The sequence below is a fragment of the Salvelinus fontinalis genome, unplaced genomic scaffold, assembly GCF_029448725.1.
Source record: "Salvelinus fontinalis isolate EN_2023a unplaced genomic scaffold, ASM2944872v1 scaffold_0191, whole genome shotgun sequence".
Classification (NCBI taxonomy): domain Eukaryota; kingdom Metazoa; phylum Chordata; class Actinopteri; order Salmoniformes; family Salmonidae; genus Salvelinus; species Salvelinus fontinalis.
In genome coordinates this window covers 266139-282500 of record NW_026600400.1, presented here as the reverse complement: position 1 = coordinate 282500, position 16362 = coordinate 266139, and the positions used below count along the sequence as shown (strand labels likewise).

The window sequence follows — 16362 nt, the reverse complement described above, 5'->3', positions numbered from 1 at the left end:
GGAGCATCATACTACGGGGCCAAGTCGGTGGGGGCCGGCCTGAGGGATTTATGGAGCTTTTACAAAATGTCTGGACTAATCCATCATGCCGTGCACCTGGTGTTTTTTTCTGTGCGCCTGGTATTTTTTTTAGGTTACCAGGCCCACAATTTTATAATGGTTTTAAATGATTTTCGATGGGCTACACACCTCAATGCCCGACTTGGGAGCACCATACTGCGGGCACAAGTCAGTAGGGGCCGGCCTGAGATGTCTGGACCAATTTACCAGCCCGTGCACCTGGTGTTTTTTTCCGTACGCCTGGTATTTTTTTTAGGTTACCAGGCCCACAATTTTATAATGGTTTAAAATGCTTTTAAATGGGCTACATACCTACATGCCCGCTATGGAACAACCATACTACGGGGCCAAGTCGGTGAGGGCCGGCCTGAGGGATTTATGGAGCTTTTAGAAAAAGGTCTGAATAATTTCTATGTTGAACTTTCCAGAAAAACGGCTATGTCCCCTCTTTTGGGTTACCAGGTGCATAGGACCAGCCTACCGACATCACCTTATGTTTTTACTTATGGGTTACCAGGCGCACTAGGCATTCACTCACTGACCCGGATCAACACCCCTCTCTCTGGGCATGACTTACAGCCAGGGACACCCCCACCTCCACAACCTTGCACACCAGGCGAACCAGGGCACCCACACTTAAGCACCCCTCCTCGGGCATTAAAGACCATAGTCCCGCTGTTACGGACCGCGTGCACCTGGTAACCCAAAACGGACCTCGGGCATCTGGTAACCCAAAACGGACCCCGTGCGTCTGGTAACCCAAATCGAATAGAGGGCATCTGGTAACCCAAAACGAACCCCGTGCGTCTGGTAACCCAAATCGAACATAGGGCATCTGGTAACCCAAAACGGACCCCGTGCGTCTGGTAACCCAAATCGAATAGAGGGCATCTGGTAACCCAAAACGAACCCCGTGCGTCTGGTAACCCAAATCGAACATAGGGCATCTGGTAACCCAAAACGGACCCCGTGCGTCTGGTAACCCAAATCGAACATAGGGCATCTGGTAACCCAAAACGGACCCCGTGCGTCTGGTAACCCAAATCGAATAGAGGGCATCTGGTAACCCAAAACGAACCCCGTGCTTCTGGTAACCCAAATCGAACATAGGGCATCTGGTAACCCAAAACGGACCCCGTGCGTCTGGTAACCCAAATCGAATAGAGGGCATCTGGTAACCCAAAACGAACCCCGTGCGTCTGGTAACCCAAATCGAATAGAGGGCATCTGGTAACCCAAAACGAACCCCGTGCGTCTGGTAACCCAAATCGAACATAGGGCATCTGGTAACCCAAAACGGACCCCGTGCGTCTGGTAACCCAAATCGAATAGAGGGCATCTGGTAACCCAAAACGAACCCCGTGCGTCTGGTAACCCAAATCGAACATAGGGCATCTGGTAACCCAAAACGGACCCCGTGCGTCTGGTAACCCAAATCGAATAGAGGGCATCTGGTAACCCAAATCGAACATAGGGCATCTGGTAACCCAAATCGAACACAGGGCATCTGGTAACCCAGATGCCTTTCCTGAAAAACGGCTAAGTGCCCTCTTTTGGGTTACCAGGCCCACAATTTTATAATGGGTTTAAATGACACACAAAGCAAAGGACATATTTCTAAATTAATGTCTTTATTTGAGTTCTTCATGGATTGATTTGTCTCTCAATTAATGTCCGAGCTTGGCTTGCGTTACGAGGCAAATTATGGTAACGGTAGTAACGTGACTGTGTTTCCAGAGAGTGACACATATGGTCAGCCACAGTTCCCCGGTCTGTAACCGACCCATGATTAAAGTTCAATGTAGCAATGCTTCGTCGAATTGTTCCAAATGTCACTTTACTTCCAATGCCGAACTCTGCAAATATCTTTCCCACAAATGCACAGAGATTCAAATATGGTTTCCCGCAGGATGTGAAAAAGAAGAGTGTTGTGTCTGGGGTAATTCCACTCAGATGAGGCCGGATCTCATGGAATTGTTTAAGCCAAGTGTATTCCTCCTGCGATAGAACAATTCTGCACTCCCCGAAGCTGGAGTTAGTTTTGTGGCTTGCAACGCACATCTGATAAACCCCACTTTCCAAGGATACTTCTGTAAAATCACTCTCACTGAACATGGTGACTGGGGATCGTCGAGTGCCATTAAATATGGCCAACCGGCTGGACATGAGAGCCGCAAACCTACGTCTGTCAGAGGAGGTGGCTCGGACTTCCAGCCTACTGAGAACATCAGGAATAGATTGATTACTTAACTCAACAAATCGGTTTAAATCCGCAGCGCTGAGCACCTCGTCCCTGCAGCGTCTGCGAAATTGTGCCTTGTGCGTTGCCTGACTCTGCCTAGAACTCCTGTCCATCTTTGCAAAGCATAGTAACATTTTTCGAATCATTTTGACTTCAGCTTGCATATTTTGCGGCCGAAACTCTATAAGATATTTCAGGAAACTTCTAACATCGGATCGGTACATTTTTAACGTGGATGGTGCCAAACCACGGCCTTCAATCTTCCCATACCAGTCATACACACGCATGTAGTTGTCCAGAAAACACAGTCCTTCATCGAGTTTGCCCTCGGACATAATGTGGAGGAATTCCCGTACTCGGGACAGACTGGTGCGACTATTATCAAGGCGTTTAACCGAAGGGTTGATACCATTAGTAAAGGTCGCATAGTCTTTAAAAATTAGAGTATTCCAACCTTGAATCATTGGCGACACACCAGCGTCTTCATCACTCTCGGTCTCGGTGGATGTCGACACGACGCAGGCTTGCTCCCTCAGTGGACTGGTTGACTGCACCGCCGACTGCTCACTCTCGCCACTCAGTTGCTTCTCCGGGGAACAATCGCTGTCAACAGACTGCATAAACCCAGAGTCGTCACCGGGCTCCAGCCGCTGTTCAATGTCGTTGTTAGGCAGCTCTATATCAGTCGAAACCCGGCTAGATTGCACAGCGTGCTTCCATGATAACGTCTTAATCTTAAGTCCATGGACAGTCTTAAAATGTTTGTCGAGCCGCGCGATATGCGTCTTGGTACAAAGCCCACAGTCATGTCGTTGGCTGCTGTACATAGCTTCTCTCTCCTGCCTGCCTTACTCCGTGTATGTTTGTGTCTGCCAAAAAGCCGAACCCTAATCATGGGTCCTAATTATAGCCAGGTGTGGATACAGGCGTGGCATTGTTAATTGGACTGGAGGGAAATTGAAAGGTCAAGGCCCCAAAAATGCCGCTATATCCCCATCACTCCGATGGCGGTGGTACAGCACCGAACGACCTAAGCCAGCCGATCCGAGTTCGAGACCCATGTGAGGGAAAACTCATTGGTCTCATTTTACCCCCTAACAAGGTCTTGAAAGGTCAAGGCCCCAAAAATGCCGCTATACTCACATGAGTGTGCTTGGCTCAGTGTGTAGAGCGCTACACTATCACCCAGGAGATCGGGGTTCGAGACCGGTGTGGGGTGCTCGGATTTCAATGACAAGGTAAGTACCATAATTCAAGATTTCAATGACAAGGTAAGTACCATAATTAAAAATGAACCCTAACCCTAACAAGGTCGTCATTGATGCCGAAATGACGAAATGACGAAATGACGAAATGACGAAAAATAGCTGAAAATTGATGCGGGAAATGGTGATCGGAAAACGGGCCAAAAAAAAGGGGGACAGAGCAGACAACCTCCAAAGAGGCTGCCCACTCTGCCCCCCATAAGGACTACGGACCTCCAGGCCAATAGGCCTTCACTCACTGGCCCGGGTCAACACCCCTCTCTCTGGGCATGACTTACAGCCGGGGACACCCTTGCACACCAGGCGAACCAGGGCACCCACACTTAAGCACCCCTCCTCGGGCATTAAAGACCATAGTCCCGCTGTTACGGACCGCGTGCACCTGGTAACCCAAAACGGACCTCGGGCATCTGGTAACCCAAATCGAATAGAGGGCATCTGGTAACCCAAAATGAACCCCGTGCGTCTGGTAACCCAAATCGAACATAGGGCATCTGGTAACCCAAAACGGACCCCGTGCGTCTAGTAACCCAAATCGAATAGAGGGCATCTGGTAACCCAAAACGGACCCCGTGCGTCTGGTAACCCAAATCTAATAGAGGGCATCTGGTAACCCAAATCGAACATAGGGCATCTGGTAACCCAAAACGGACCCCGTGCGTCTGGTAACCCAAATCGAATAGAGGACATCTGGTAACCCAAATCGAATAGAGGGCATCTGGTAACCCAAATTTAACATAGGGCATCTGGTAACCCAAATCGAACATAGGGCATCTGGTAACCCAAATCTAACAGTGCATCTGGTAACCCAAATCGAACATAGGGCATCTGGTAACCCAAAACGAACCCCGTGCGTCTGGTAACCCAAATCTAATAGAGGGCATCTGGTAACCCAAATCGAATAGAGGGCATCTGGTAACCCAAATTTAACATAGGGCATCTGGTAACCCAAAACTAACATAGGGCATCTGGTAACCCAAATCTAACACAGGGCATCTGGTAACCCAGATGCCTTTCCTGAAAAACGGCTAAGTGCCCTCTTTTGGGTTACCAGGCCCACAATTTTATAATGGGTTTAAATGACACACAAAGCAAAGGACATATTTCTAAATTAATGTCTTTATTTGAGTTCTTCATGGATTGATTTGTCTCTCAATTAATGTCCGAGCTTGGCTTGCGTTACGAGGCAAATTATGGTAACGGTAGTAACGTGACTGTGTTTCCAGAGAGTGACACATATGGTCAGCCACAGTTCCCCGGTCTGTAACCGACCCATGATTAAAGTTCAATGTAGCAATGCTTCGTCGAATTGTTCCAAATGTCACTTTACTTCCAATGCCGAACTCTGCAAATATCTTTCCCACAAATGCACAGAGATTCAAATATGGTTTCCCGCAGGATGTGAAAAAGAAGAGTGTTGTGTCTGGGGTAATTCCACTCAGATGAGGCCGGATCTCATGGAATTGTTTAAGCCAAGTGTATTCCTCCTGCGATAGAACAATTCTGCACTCCCCGAAGCTGGAGTTAGTTTTGTGGCTTGCAACGCACATCTGATAAACCCCACTTTCCAAGGATACTTCTGTAAAATCACTCTCACTGAACATGGTGACTGGGGATCGTCGAGTGCCATTAAATATGGCCAACCGGCTGGACATGAGAGCCGCAAACCTACGTCTGTCAGAGGAGGTGGCTCGGACTTCCAGCCTACTGAGAACATCAGGAATAGATTGATTACTTAACTCAACAAATCGGTTTAAATCCGCAGCGCTGAGCACCTCGTCCCTGCAGCGTCTGCGAAATTGTGCCTTGTGCGTTGCCTGACTCTGCCTAGAACTCCTGTCCATCTTTGCAAAGCATAGTAACATTTTTCGAATCATTTTGACTTCAGCTTGCATATTTTGCGGCCGAAACTCTATAAGATATTTCAGGAAACTTCTAACATCGGATCGGTACATTTTTAACGTGGATGGTGCCAAACCACGGCCTTCAATCTTCCCATACCAGTCATACACACGCATGTAGTTGTCCAGAAAACACAGTCCTTCATCGAGTTTGCCCTCGGACATAATGTAGAGGAATTCCCGTACTCGGGACAGACTGGTGCGACTATTATCAAGGCGTTTAACCGAAGGGTTGATACCATTAGTAAAGGTCGCATAGTCTTTAAAAATTAGAGTATTCCAACCTTGAATCATTGGCGACACACCGGCGTCTTCATCACTGTCGGTCTCGGTGGATGTCGACACGACGCAGGCTTGCTCCCTCAGTGGACTGGTTGACTGCACCGCCGACTGCTCACTCTCGCCACTCAGTTGCTTCTCCGGGGAACAATCGCTGTCAACAGACTGCATAAACCCAGAGTCGTCACCGGGCTCCAGCCGCTGTTCAATGTCGTTGTTAGGCAGCTCTATATCAGTCGAAACCCGGCTAGATTGCACAGCGTGTTTCCATGATAACGTCTTAATCTTAAGTCCATGGACAGTCTTAAAATGTTTGTCGAGTCGCGCGATATGCGTCTTGGTACAAAGCCCACAGTCATGTCGTTGGCTGCTGTACATAGCTTCTCTCTCCTGCCTGCCTTACTCCATGTATGTTTGTGTCTGCCAAGAAGCCGAAACCTAATCATGGGTCCTAATTATAGCCAGGTGTGGATACAGGCGTGGCATTGTTAATTGGACTGGAGGGAAATTGAAAGGTCAAGGCCCCAAAAATGCCGCTATATCCCCATCACTCCGATGGCGGTGGTACAGCACCGAACGACCTAAGCCAGCCGATCCGAGTTCGAGACCCATGTGAGGGAAAACTCATTGGTCTCATTTTACCCCCTAACAAGGTCTTGAAAGGTCAAGGCCCCAAAAATGCCGCTATATCCCCATCACTCCGATGGCGGTGGTACAGCACCGAACGACCTAAGCCAGCCGATCCGAGTTCGAGACCCATGTGAGGGAAAACTCATTGGTCTCATTTTACCCCCTAACAAGGTCTTGAAAGGTCAAGGCCCCAAAAATGCCACTATACTCACATGAGTGTGCTTGGCTCAGTGTGTAGAGCGCTACACTATCACTCAGGAGATCGGGGTTCGAGACCGGTGTGGGGTGCTCGGATTTCAATGACAAGGTAAGTACCATAATTCAAGTTTTCAATGACAAGGTAAGTACCATAATTAAAAATTAACCCTAACCCTAACCCTTCTCAACGAGCAGCGGGTGCTGCCGTGGGCCCAGAGCAGGATATGTTCACCCCTCCACGTCCAGACTGCAAATGAATAGCACATGCGGGAAGCAGCTGCTGGCTGAGTAAACCCCGTATTGAATCAATACTGCCATCAATTGGTAAACATAATACTTAACATACATATACCAGGTTACTACACTTCTGATATCATTATTTGTGTTTACAATTCTATACATTTTGATTTCAATTGTTTGGTTTTTGATTTCAACATCCATTATTTCCCTCTTTCTCGAAAATATAATGTTTACATTTTCAACTATATTTTTCATGTTTACGATATATTATATTTAAAATTCAATACATATGGCATGAAATTGGCCCCATAGAAAACTCTCCCATTCCTGGGCCTGTAACTGAAAGGTTGCTGGATCGAATCCCTAAGATGACAAGGTTCAAATCTGTCGTTCTGAACAAGGGTCAGACTGTTCCCTGGTAGGCCGTTATTGTAAATAAGAATGTGTTCTTAACTGAATTGTCTAGATAAATAAATCAGAGAGGAAGAGAGTACCGACTTGGTGGAAAATCTGCCTCCAGCAGGTGGTGTAGTTTCGCTCACCAAGCAAGGAGTTTTTTGCATGGAGGTCAATTAGTGTTGAATTTGGTCAACAAAAAAAATAGATGGCTTATTTGCTATGTTCTTATTTGCTATGTTCTTATTTGCTATGTTCTTATTTGCTATGTTCTTATTTGCTATGTTTTACATTTACATTTAAGTCATTTAGCAGAGGGGGGGTTAGAAGGCTTACTTTATCCTATCCTAGGTATTCCTTAAAGAGGTGGGGTTTCAGGTGTCTCCGGAAGGTGGTGATTGACTCCGCTGACCTGGCGTCGTGAGGGAGTTTGTTCCACCATTGGGGTGCCAGAGCAGCGAATAGTTTTGACTGGGCTGAGCGGGAACTGTACTTCCTCAGAGGTAGGGAGGCGAGCAGGCCAGAGGTGGATGAACGCAGTGCCCTTGTTTGGGTGTAGGGCCTGATCAGAGCCTGAAGGTACGGAGGTGCCGTTCCCCTCACAGCTCCGTAGGCAAGCACCATGGTCTTGTAGCGGATGCGAGCTTCAACTGGAAGCCAGTGGAGAGAGCGGAGGAGCGGGGTGACGTGAGAGAACTTGGGAAGGTTGAACACCAGACGGGCTGCGGCGTTCTGGATGAGTTGTAGGGGTTTAATAGCACAGGCAGGGAGCCCAGCCAACAGCGAGTTGCAGTAGTCTAGACGGGAGATGACAAGTGCCTGGATTAGGACCTGCGCTGCTTCCTGTGTGAGGCAGGGTCGTACTCTGCGAATGTTGTAGAGCATGAACCTACAGGAACGGGTCACCGCCTTGATGTGAGTTGAGAACGACAGGGTGTTGTCCAGGATCACGCCAAGGTTCTTAGCACTCTGGGAGGAGGACACAATGGAGTTGTCAACCGTGATGGCGAGATCATGGAACGGGCAGTCCTTCCCCGGGAGGAAGAGCAGCTCCGTCTTGCCGAGGTTCAGCTTGAGGTGGTGATCCGTCATCCACACTGATATGTCTGCCAGACATGCAGAGATGCGATTCGCCACCTGGTTATCAGAGGGGGGAAAGGAGAAGATTAATTGTGTGTCGTCTGCATAGCAATGATAGGAGAGACCATGTGAGGATATGACAGAGCCAAGTGACTTGGTGTATAGCGAGAATAGGAGAGGGCCTAGAACAGAGCCCTGGGGGACACCAGTGGTGAGAGCACGTGGTGCGGAGACAGATTCTCGCCACGCCACCTGGTAGGAGCGACCTGTCAGGTAGGACGCAATCCAAGCGTGGGCCGCGCCGGAGATGCCCAGCTCGGAGAGGGTGGAGAGGAGGATCTGATGGTTCACAGTATCAAAGGCAGCCGATAGGTCTAGAAGGATGAGAGCAGAGGAGAGAGAGTTAGCTTTAGCAGTGCGGAGCGCCTCCGTGACACAGAGAAGAGCAGTCTCAGTTGAATGACTAGTCTTGAAACCTGACTGATTTGGATCAAGAAGGTCATTCTGAGAGAGATAGCAGGAGAGCTGGCCAAGGACGGCACGTTCAAGAGTTTTGGAGAGAAAAGAAAGAAGGGATACTGGTCTGTAGTTGTTGACATCGGAGGGATCGAGTGTAGGTTTTTTCAGAAGGGGTGAAACTCTCGCTCTCTTGAAGACAGAAGGGACGTAGCCAGCGGTCAAGGATGAGTTGATGAGCGAGGTGAGGTAAGGGAGAAGGTCTCCGGAAATGGTCTGGAGAAGAGAGGAGGGGATAGGGTCAAGCGGGCAGGTTGTTGGGCGGCCGGCCGTCACAAGACGCGAGATTTCATCTGGAGAGAGAGGGGAGAAAGAGGTCAAAGCACAGGGTAGGGCAGTGTGAGCAGAACCAGCGGTGTCGTTTGACTTAGCAAACGAGGATCGGATGTAGTCGACCTTCTTTTCAAAATGGTTGACGAAGTCATCCGCAGAGAGGGAGGAGGGGGGAGGAGGGGGAGGAGGATTCAGGAGGGAGGAGAAGGTGGCAAAGAGCTTCCTAGGGTTAGAGGCAGATGCTTGGAATTTAGAGTGGTAGAAAGTGGCTTTAGCAGCAGAGACAGAAGAGGAGAATGTAGAGAGGAGGGAGTGAAAGGATGCCAGGTCCGCAGGGAGGTGAGTTTTCCTCCATTTCCGCTCGGCTGCCCGGAGCCCTGTTCTGTGAGCTCGCAGTGAGTCGTCGAGCCACGGAGCAGGAGGGGAGGACCGAGCCGGCCTGGAGGATAGGGGACATAGAGAGTCAAAGGATGCAGAAAGGGAGGAGAGGAGGGTTGAGGAGGCAGAATCAGGAGATAGGTTGGAGAAGGTTTGAGCAGAGGGAAGAGATGATAGGATGGAAGAGGAGAGAGTAGCGGGGGAGAGAGAGCGAAGGTTGGGACGGCGCGATACCATCCGAGTAGGGGCAGTGTGGGAAGTGTTGGATGAGAGCGAGAGGGAAAAGGATACAAGGTAGTGGTCGGAGACTTGGAGGGGAGTTGCAATGAGATTAGTGGAAGAACAGCATCTAGTAAAGATGAGGTCAGGCGTATTGCCTGCCTTGTGAGTAGGGGGGAAGGTGAGAGGGTGAGGTCAAAAGAGGAGAGGAGTGGAAAGAAGGAGGCAGAGAGGAATGAGTCAAAGGTAGACGTGGGGAGGTTAAAGTCACCCAGAACTGTGAGAGGTGAGCCATCCTCAGGAAAGGAACTTATCAGGGCGTCAAGCTCATTGATGAACTCTCCAAGGGAACCTGGAGGGCGATAAATGATAAGGATGTTAAGCTTGAAAGGGCTGGTAACTGTGACAGCATGGAATTCAAAGGAGGCTATAGACAGATGGGTCAGGGGAGAAAGAGAGAATGTCCACTTGGGAGAGATGAGGATCCCAGTGCCACCACCCCGCTGACCAGAAGCTCTCGGGGTGTGCGAGAACACGTGGGCAGACGAGGAGAGAGCAGTAGGAGTAGCAGTGTTATCAGTGGTAATCCATGTTTCCGTCAGTGCCAAGAAGTCGAGGGACTGGAGGGACGCATAGGCTGAGATGAACTCTGCCTTGTTGGCCGCAGATCGGCAGTTCCAGAGGCTGCCGGAGACCTGGAACTCCACGTGGGTCGTGCGCGCTGGAACCACCAGGTTACGGTGGCACAGCCACGGCAGGACCAAGTGTCACCCTTGTTGCCAGCAGCACCAGTATAGGGGACAGTGGCACAGCATTGTCCAGTTACCACAGTGATGGCACAAAACCATATCAGCCACACCCACAATTTATAGAACCGCAAACTCTTGCCAACAGAGTGTTGACGTTTCAAGAGAGATGGTTTCGCAATTTCCCCTGGCTACATTATAATCCATCAATAAAAGGAGTGTTGTGTTTTCACTGTAGCCAAGGGTTTTCAAGCCAGCCATCTTTTGGCCAAAGAGCTGATGCTGCCTTCATTAGTGCAGGATTTAGGAACTGGAGAAAAGCCATTGAAAAATTCACAGCACATCAAAATTGCCAAACCCACCGCCACTTTGTAATTGTAACAGCACACCAGCTAAATCCAATCAGTGTCCAGTTATGTCCAGCGCGTGGGGTAAACAGCAGGATGACGCAAGGCATTGCTTGATGAAAATTGTTAGTTCGGTGCGGCATGTAGTAAGACAGGGACAAGCCTTTAGAGGCCACACGGACTCAAGGGACGCTAACGGAGTCGGTGCAGCCAGCTGGTTTCTTCATGCATCGCGCCGACAGAAACAAACATCTTTCCGGTAAGAAGAGGGGCGGGGGGGTATGCCTTATGATTAACGAGAAGTGGTGTGATCATCATAACAACACACAAGAACTCAAGTCGTTCTGTTCACCTGATCTAGAACTCCTCACAATCAAATGTCGACCGCATTATCTACCAAGGGAATTCTCGTCAATCATAATCACAGCCGTATACATTCCCCCCCAAGCAGACACATCGATGGCCCTGAACGAACTTTATCTGACTCTTTGTAAACTGGAAACCACACACCCTGAGGCTGCATTCATCGTAGCTGGGGATTTTAACAAGGCTAATCTAAAAACAAAACTCCCTAAATTCTATCAGCATATCGATTGTGCTACCAGGGCTGGAAAAACACTAGACCATTGTTATACTAATTTCCGCGACGCTTATAAGGCCCTCCCCCGCCCCCCTTTCGGAAAAGCTGACCACGACTCCATTTTGTTGATTCCAGCCTACAAACAGAAACTCAAACAACAAGCTCCCGCGCTCAGGTCTGTTCAACGCTGGTCCGACCAATCTGAATCCACGCTTCAAGACTGCTTCGATCACGCGGATTGGAATATGTTCCGCATCGCGTCCAACAACAATATTGACGAATATGCTGATTCGGTGAGCGAGTTCATTAGGAAATGCATTGACGATGTCGTACCCACAGCAACGATAAAAACATTCCCAAACCAGAAACCGTGGATTGACGGCAGCATTCGCGTGAAACTGAAAGCGCGAACCACTGCTTTTAACCAGGGCAAGGTGACCGGAAGCATGACCGAATACAAACAGTGTAGCTATTCTCTCCGCAAGGCAATCAAACAGGCTAAGTCTCAGTACAGAGACAAAATCGAGTCGAAATTCAACAGCTCAGACACAAGAGGTATGTGGCAGGGTCTACAGTCAATCACGGATTACAAAAAGAAAACCAGCCCCGTCGAGGACCAGGATGTCTTGCTCCCAGACAGGCTAAACAACTTTTTTGCCCGCTTTGAGGACAATACAGTGCCACTGACACGGCCCCCTACCAAAACCTGCGGGCTCTCCTTCACTGCAGCCGAGGTGAGTAAAACATTTAAACGTGTTAACCCTCGCAAGGCTGCAGGCCCAGACGGCATTCCCAGCCGCGTCCTCAGAGCATGCGCAGACCAGCTGGCTGGTGTGTTTACGGACATATTCAATCAATCCTTATCCCAGTCTGCTGTTCCCACATGCTTCAAGAGGGCCACCATTGTTCCTGTTCCCAAGAAAGCTAAGGTAACTGAGCTAAACGACTACCGCCCCGTAGCACTCACTTCCGTCATCATGAAGTGCTTTGAGAGACTAGTCAAGGACCATATCACCTCCACCCTACCGGACACCCTAGACCCACTCCAATTTGCTTACCGACCCAATAGGTCCACAGACGACGCAATCGCAACCACACTGCACACTGCCCTAACCTATCTGGACAAGAGGAATACCCATGTGAGAATGCTGTTCATCGATTACAGCTCAGCATTTAACACCATAGTACCCTCCAAACTCGTCATCAAGCTCGAGACCCTGGGTCTCGACCCCGCCCTGTGCAACTGGGTCCTGGACTTCCTGACGGGCCGCCCCCAGGTGGTGAGGGTAGGTAACAACATCTCCACCCCGCTGATCCTCAACACTGGGGCCCCACAAGGGTGCGTTCTGAGCCCTCTCCTGTACTCCCTGTTCACCCACGACTGCGGGGCCATGCACGCCTCCAACTCAATCATCAAGTTTGCGGATGACACTACAGTGGTAGGCTTGATTACCAACAACGACGAGACGGCCTACAGGGAGGAGGTGAGGGCCCTCGGAGTGTGGTGTCAGGAAAATAACCTCATACTCAACGTCAACAAAACAAAGGAGATGATTGTGGACTTCAGGAAACAGCAGAGGGAGCACCCCCCTATCCACATCGACGGGTCAGTAGTGGAGAAGGTGGAAAGTTTTAAGTTCCTCGGTGTACAAATCACGGACAAACTGAATTGGTCCACCCACACAGACAGCGTTGTGAAGAAGGCGCAGCAGCGCCTCTTCAACCTCAGGAGGCTGAAGAAATTCGGCTTGTCACCAAAAGCACTCACAAACTTCTACAGATGCACAATCGAGAGCATCCTGTCGGGCTGTATCACCGCCTGGTACGGCAACTGCTCCGCCCACAACCGTAAGGCTCTCCAGAGGGTAGTGAGGTCTGCAGAACGCATCACCAGGGGCAAACTACCTGCCCTCCAGGACACCTACACCACCCGATGTCACAGGAAGGCCATAAAGATCATCAAGGATAACAACCACCCAAGCCACTGCCTGTTCACCCCGCTATCATCCAGAAGGCGAGGTCAGTACAGGTGCATCAAAGCAGGGACCGAGAGACTGAAAAACAGCTTCTATCTCAAGGCCATCAGACTGTTAAACAGCCACCACTAACATTTAGCGGCCGCTGCCAACATACTGACTCAACTCCAGCCACTTTAAAAATGGGAATTGATGGAAATTATGTAAAAATGTACCACTAGCCACTTTAAGCAATGCCACTTAATACAATGTTTACATACCCTACATTACCCATCTCATATGTATATACTGTACTCTATATCATCTACTGCATCTTGCCATCTTTATGCAATACATGTACCACTAGCCACTTTAAACTATGCCACTTTATGTTTACATACCCTACAGTACTCATCTCATACGTATATACCGTACTCTATACCATCTACTGCATCTGCCATGCCGTTCTGTACCACCACTCATTCATATATCTTTATGTACATATTCTTTATCCCTTTACACTTGTGTGTGTGTGTAAGGTAGTAGTGTGGAATTGTTAGGTTAGATTACTGTTGGTTATTACTGCATTGTCGGAACTAGAAGCACAAGCATTTCGCTACACTCGCATTAACATCTGCTAACCATGTGTATGTGACTAATAAAATTTGATTTGATTTGATTTGATTTGATTTGATTTGTTAGGGTAGCGGCGGCCACGCGGTGTGAAGCGTTTGTATGGTCTGTGCAGAGAGGAGAGAAGAGGGATAGACAGACACATAGTTGACAGGCTACAGAAGAGGCTACGCTAATGCAAAGGAGATTAGAATGACAAGTGGACTACACGTCTCGAATGTTCAGAAAGTTAAGCTTACGTTGCAAAAATAAAATAAAATCTTATTGACTAAAATGATATAGTACTGCTGGCGGTGAAGTAGGCTGGCTAGCAGTGGCTGCGTTGTTGACTTTGTTTGAAAGTGTAGCTGGCTAGGTAACCTCTAACTGGCTAGGTAACCTCGACAATTTCTCAAAACTACACAATTATCTTGGATACAAGGACAGCAAAGACAACTATGTAGCTAGCTAACACTACGCTAATCAAGTCGTTCCGTTGTAATGTAAGTTGTAATGTGAGTTTCTACAGTGCTGCTATTCGGTAGAAGTTGGCTAGCTAGCAGTGTTAGCTAGCAGTGTTGACTAGGTAGGAGAACGGCAGCGCGGCGGACGAAAATAGCTGGCTAGCTAACCGAATAATTACTCTAAACTACTCTAAGCTACACAATTATCTTAGATACAAAGATAGCAAAGACAACTATGTAGCTAGCTAACACTACACTAATCAAGTCGTTCCGTTGTAATGTAATCGTTTCTGCAGTGCTGCTATTCGGTGGCTAGCTGGCTAGCTGGCTAGCTAGCAGTGTTGACTACGTTACGTTACGACGAAAATAGCTGGCTAGCGAACCTCAATAACTACATAATTATCTTTGATACAAAGACGGCTATGTAGCTAGCTAAGATCAAACAAATCAAACCGTTGTACTGTAATGAAATGGTAATACTACCTGTGGAGCGAAGCGGAATGCGACTACTCGCTCCAAACCGGAAGTGCATGTGTCATACATATTCATCCTGGTCCCCCCGTGGGGAATGAACCCACAACCCTGGCGTTGCAAGCGCCATGCTCTACCAACTGAGCCACACGGGACCTATGTACTTACTTGCTATGTTCTTATTTTCTATGTTCTTATTTGCTATGTTCTTATTTGCTATGTTCTTATTTTCTATGTTCTTATTTTCTATGTTCTTATTTTCTATGTTCTTATTTTCTATGTTCTTATTTGCTATGTTCTTATTTGCTATGTTCTTATTTGCTATGTTCTTATTTGCTATGTTCTTATTTGCTATGTTCTTATTTGCTATGTTCTTATTTGCTATGTGAGGTTTATTTGATCTAATAGAAGTTTCGTAAGGATGTAGGTAGGACACGTGACATCCCTGAAACTTTGAGAAAAAACACTTTATATCGGAGTTGTCTCGAGATGTCCATGCACATAGAATGAGGTTGGGAGCACACAGCATCTTTCTCCACAGAATACCAAAAAAAAAATGATTTCAACATACATTATTTCACCCTTCCTTGAAAATATCATGTTTAGATTTTCAACTTTATTTTCCATGTGTATGATTTATTTTATTTTAAATTCAATACATGCAATTGGCCCCATACTTTTGATTCATCTCTCTGCAGAAACGGAGCACAAACTCTCGCGATGTTTCCGTGCTTTGTGAACAGCCTCTCGGTCTGGACATAAATAAGCTGCTTGCGCATCTCAGCTGACGCGGCGGGAACGGGGAGAGCTCGATAGCCTGGCGGAGGTGAGTTGTGCCTCCGGTAATAAAGAGTTTCTAACGTCATGATAGATAGGGTTAGAGTACAGGGTACAGAGAGATACAGCTCCGTGTCACTGAGCTGCGCTCCGCTGGGAAACAGAGTGTCTGACAGGGCTGTGTAAGGAGAAGAGACCGCTGGTCTGCAACTAGTCACGGAGAATTGTCCTTCCTCTCTCCATCCCAGCCCGAATCTCCTTTCCCTAACATGTGTATGCATCTAACCCACACCCTTAGAAGTATGTATATTAATCAGTCGATGAGATCTGCAGCTCGATCCGTTTCTAAACAGCTCCTGATGTAAAGCCCGTTCTGTTCGCTCCTCGCCTCGCGCTGTGAAAGGCGACATTGTATTCTATTCGCGAGACCCAACCGGGCTGCTGCTGCTGCACGTGACTAAACCCCGCTGTAATAACGGTGTATCTGAACCCATAATCTAACCATAATCTAACCATAATCTAACCCATCTGCTCTTATATCATCTAGCTGAAGATGAGACGTGTGTGTGTGTGTGTGTGTGTGTGTGTGTGTGTGTGTGTGTGTGTGTGTGTGTGTGTGTCAGTCCCATGTTTCCTATGTGAGTTGTGTAGAACAGTGAGTAAAGGATTCGGACTAATAGTCTTATTTCATATTATTATTTCTCCTGGAGCATACAGACTCCTCCCCTCTCTC

General features: G+C 48.2%; 1 protein-coding gene across 2 annotated transcripts in view; it reads left to right on the top strand.

The window, feature by feature from the left end:
- The first annotated feature begins 15583 nt into the window (after positions 1-15583).
- chst12a (carbohydrate (chondroitin 4) sulfotransferase 12a) overlaps positions 15584-16362 on the top strand; it is a 121077-nt gene continuing 120298 nt past the window's right edge. For both annotated transcript variants that reach the window (XR_008757928.1, XM_055912602.1), the window contains exon 1: positions 15584-15678. The gene's annotated coding sequence lies outside the window, so the exon portion shown is untranslated. The remainder of the gene's footprint in view (positions 15679-16362) is intronic.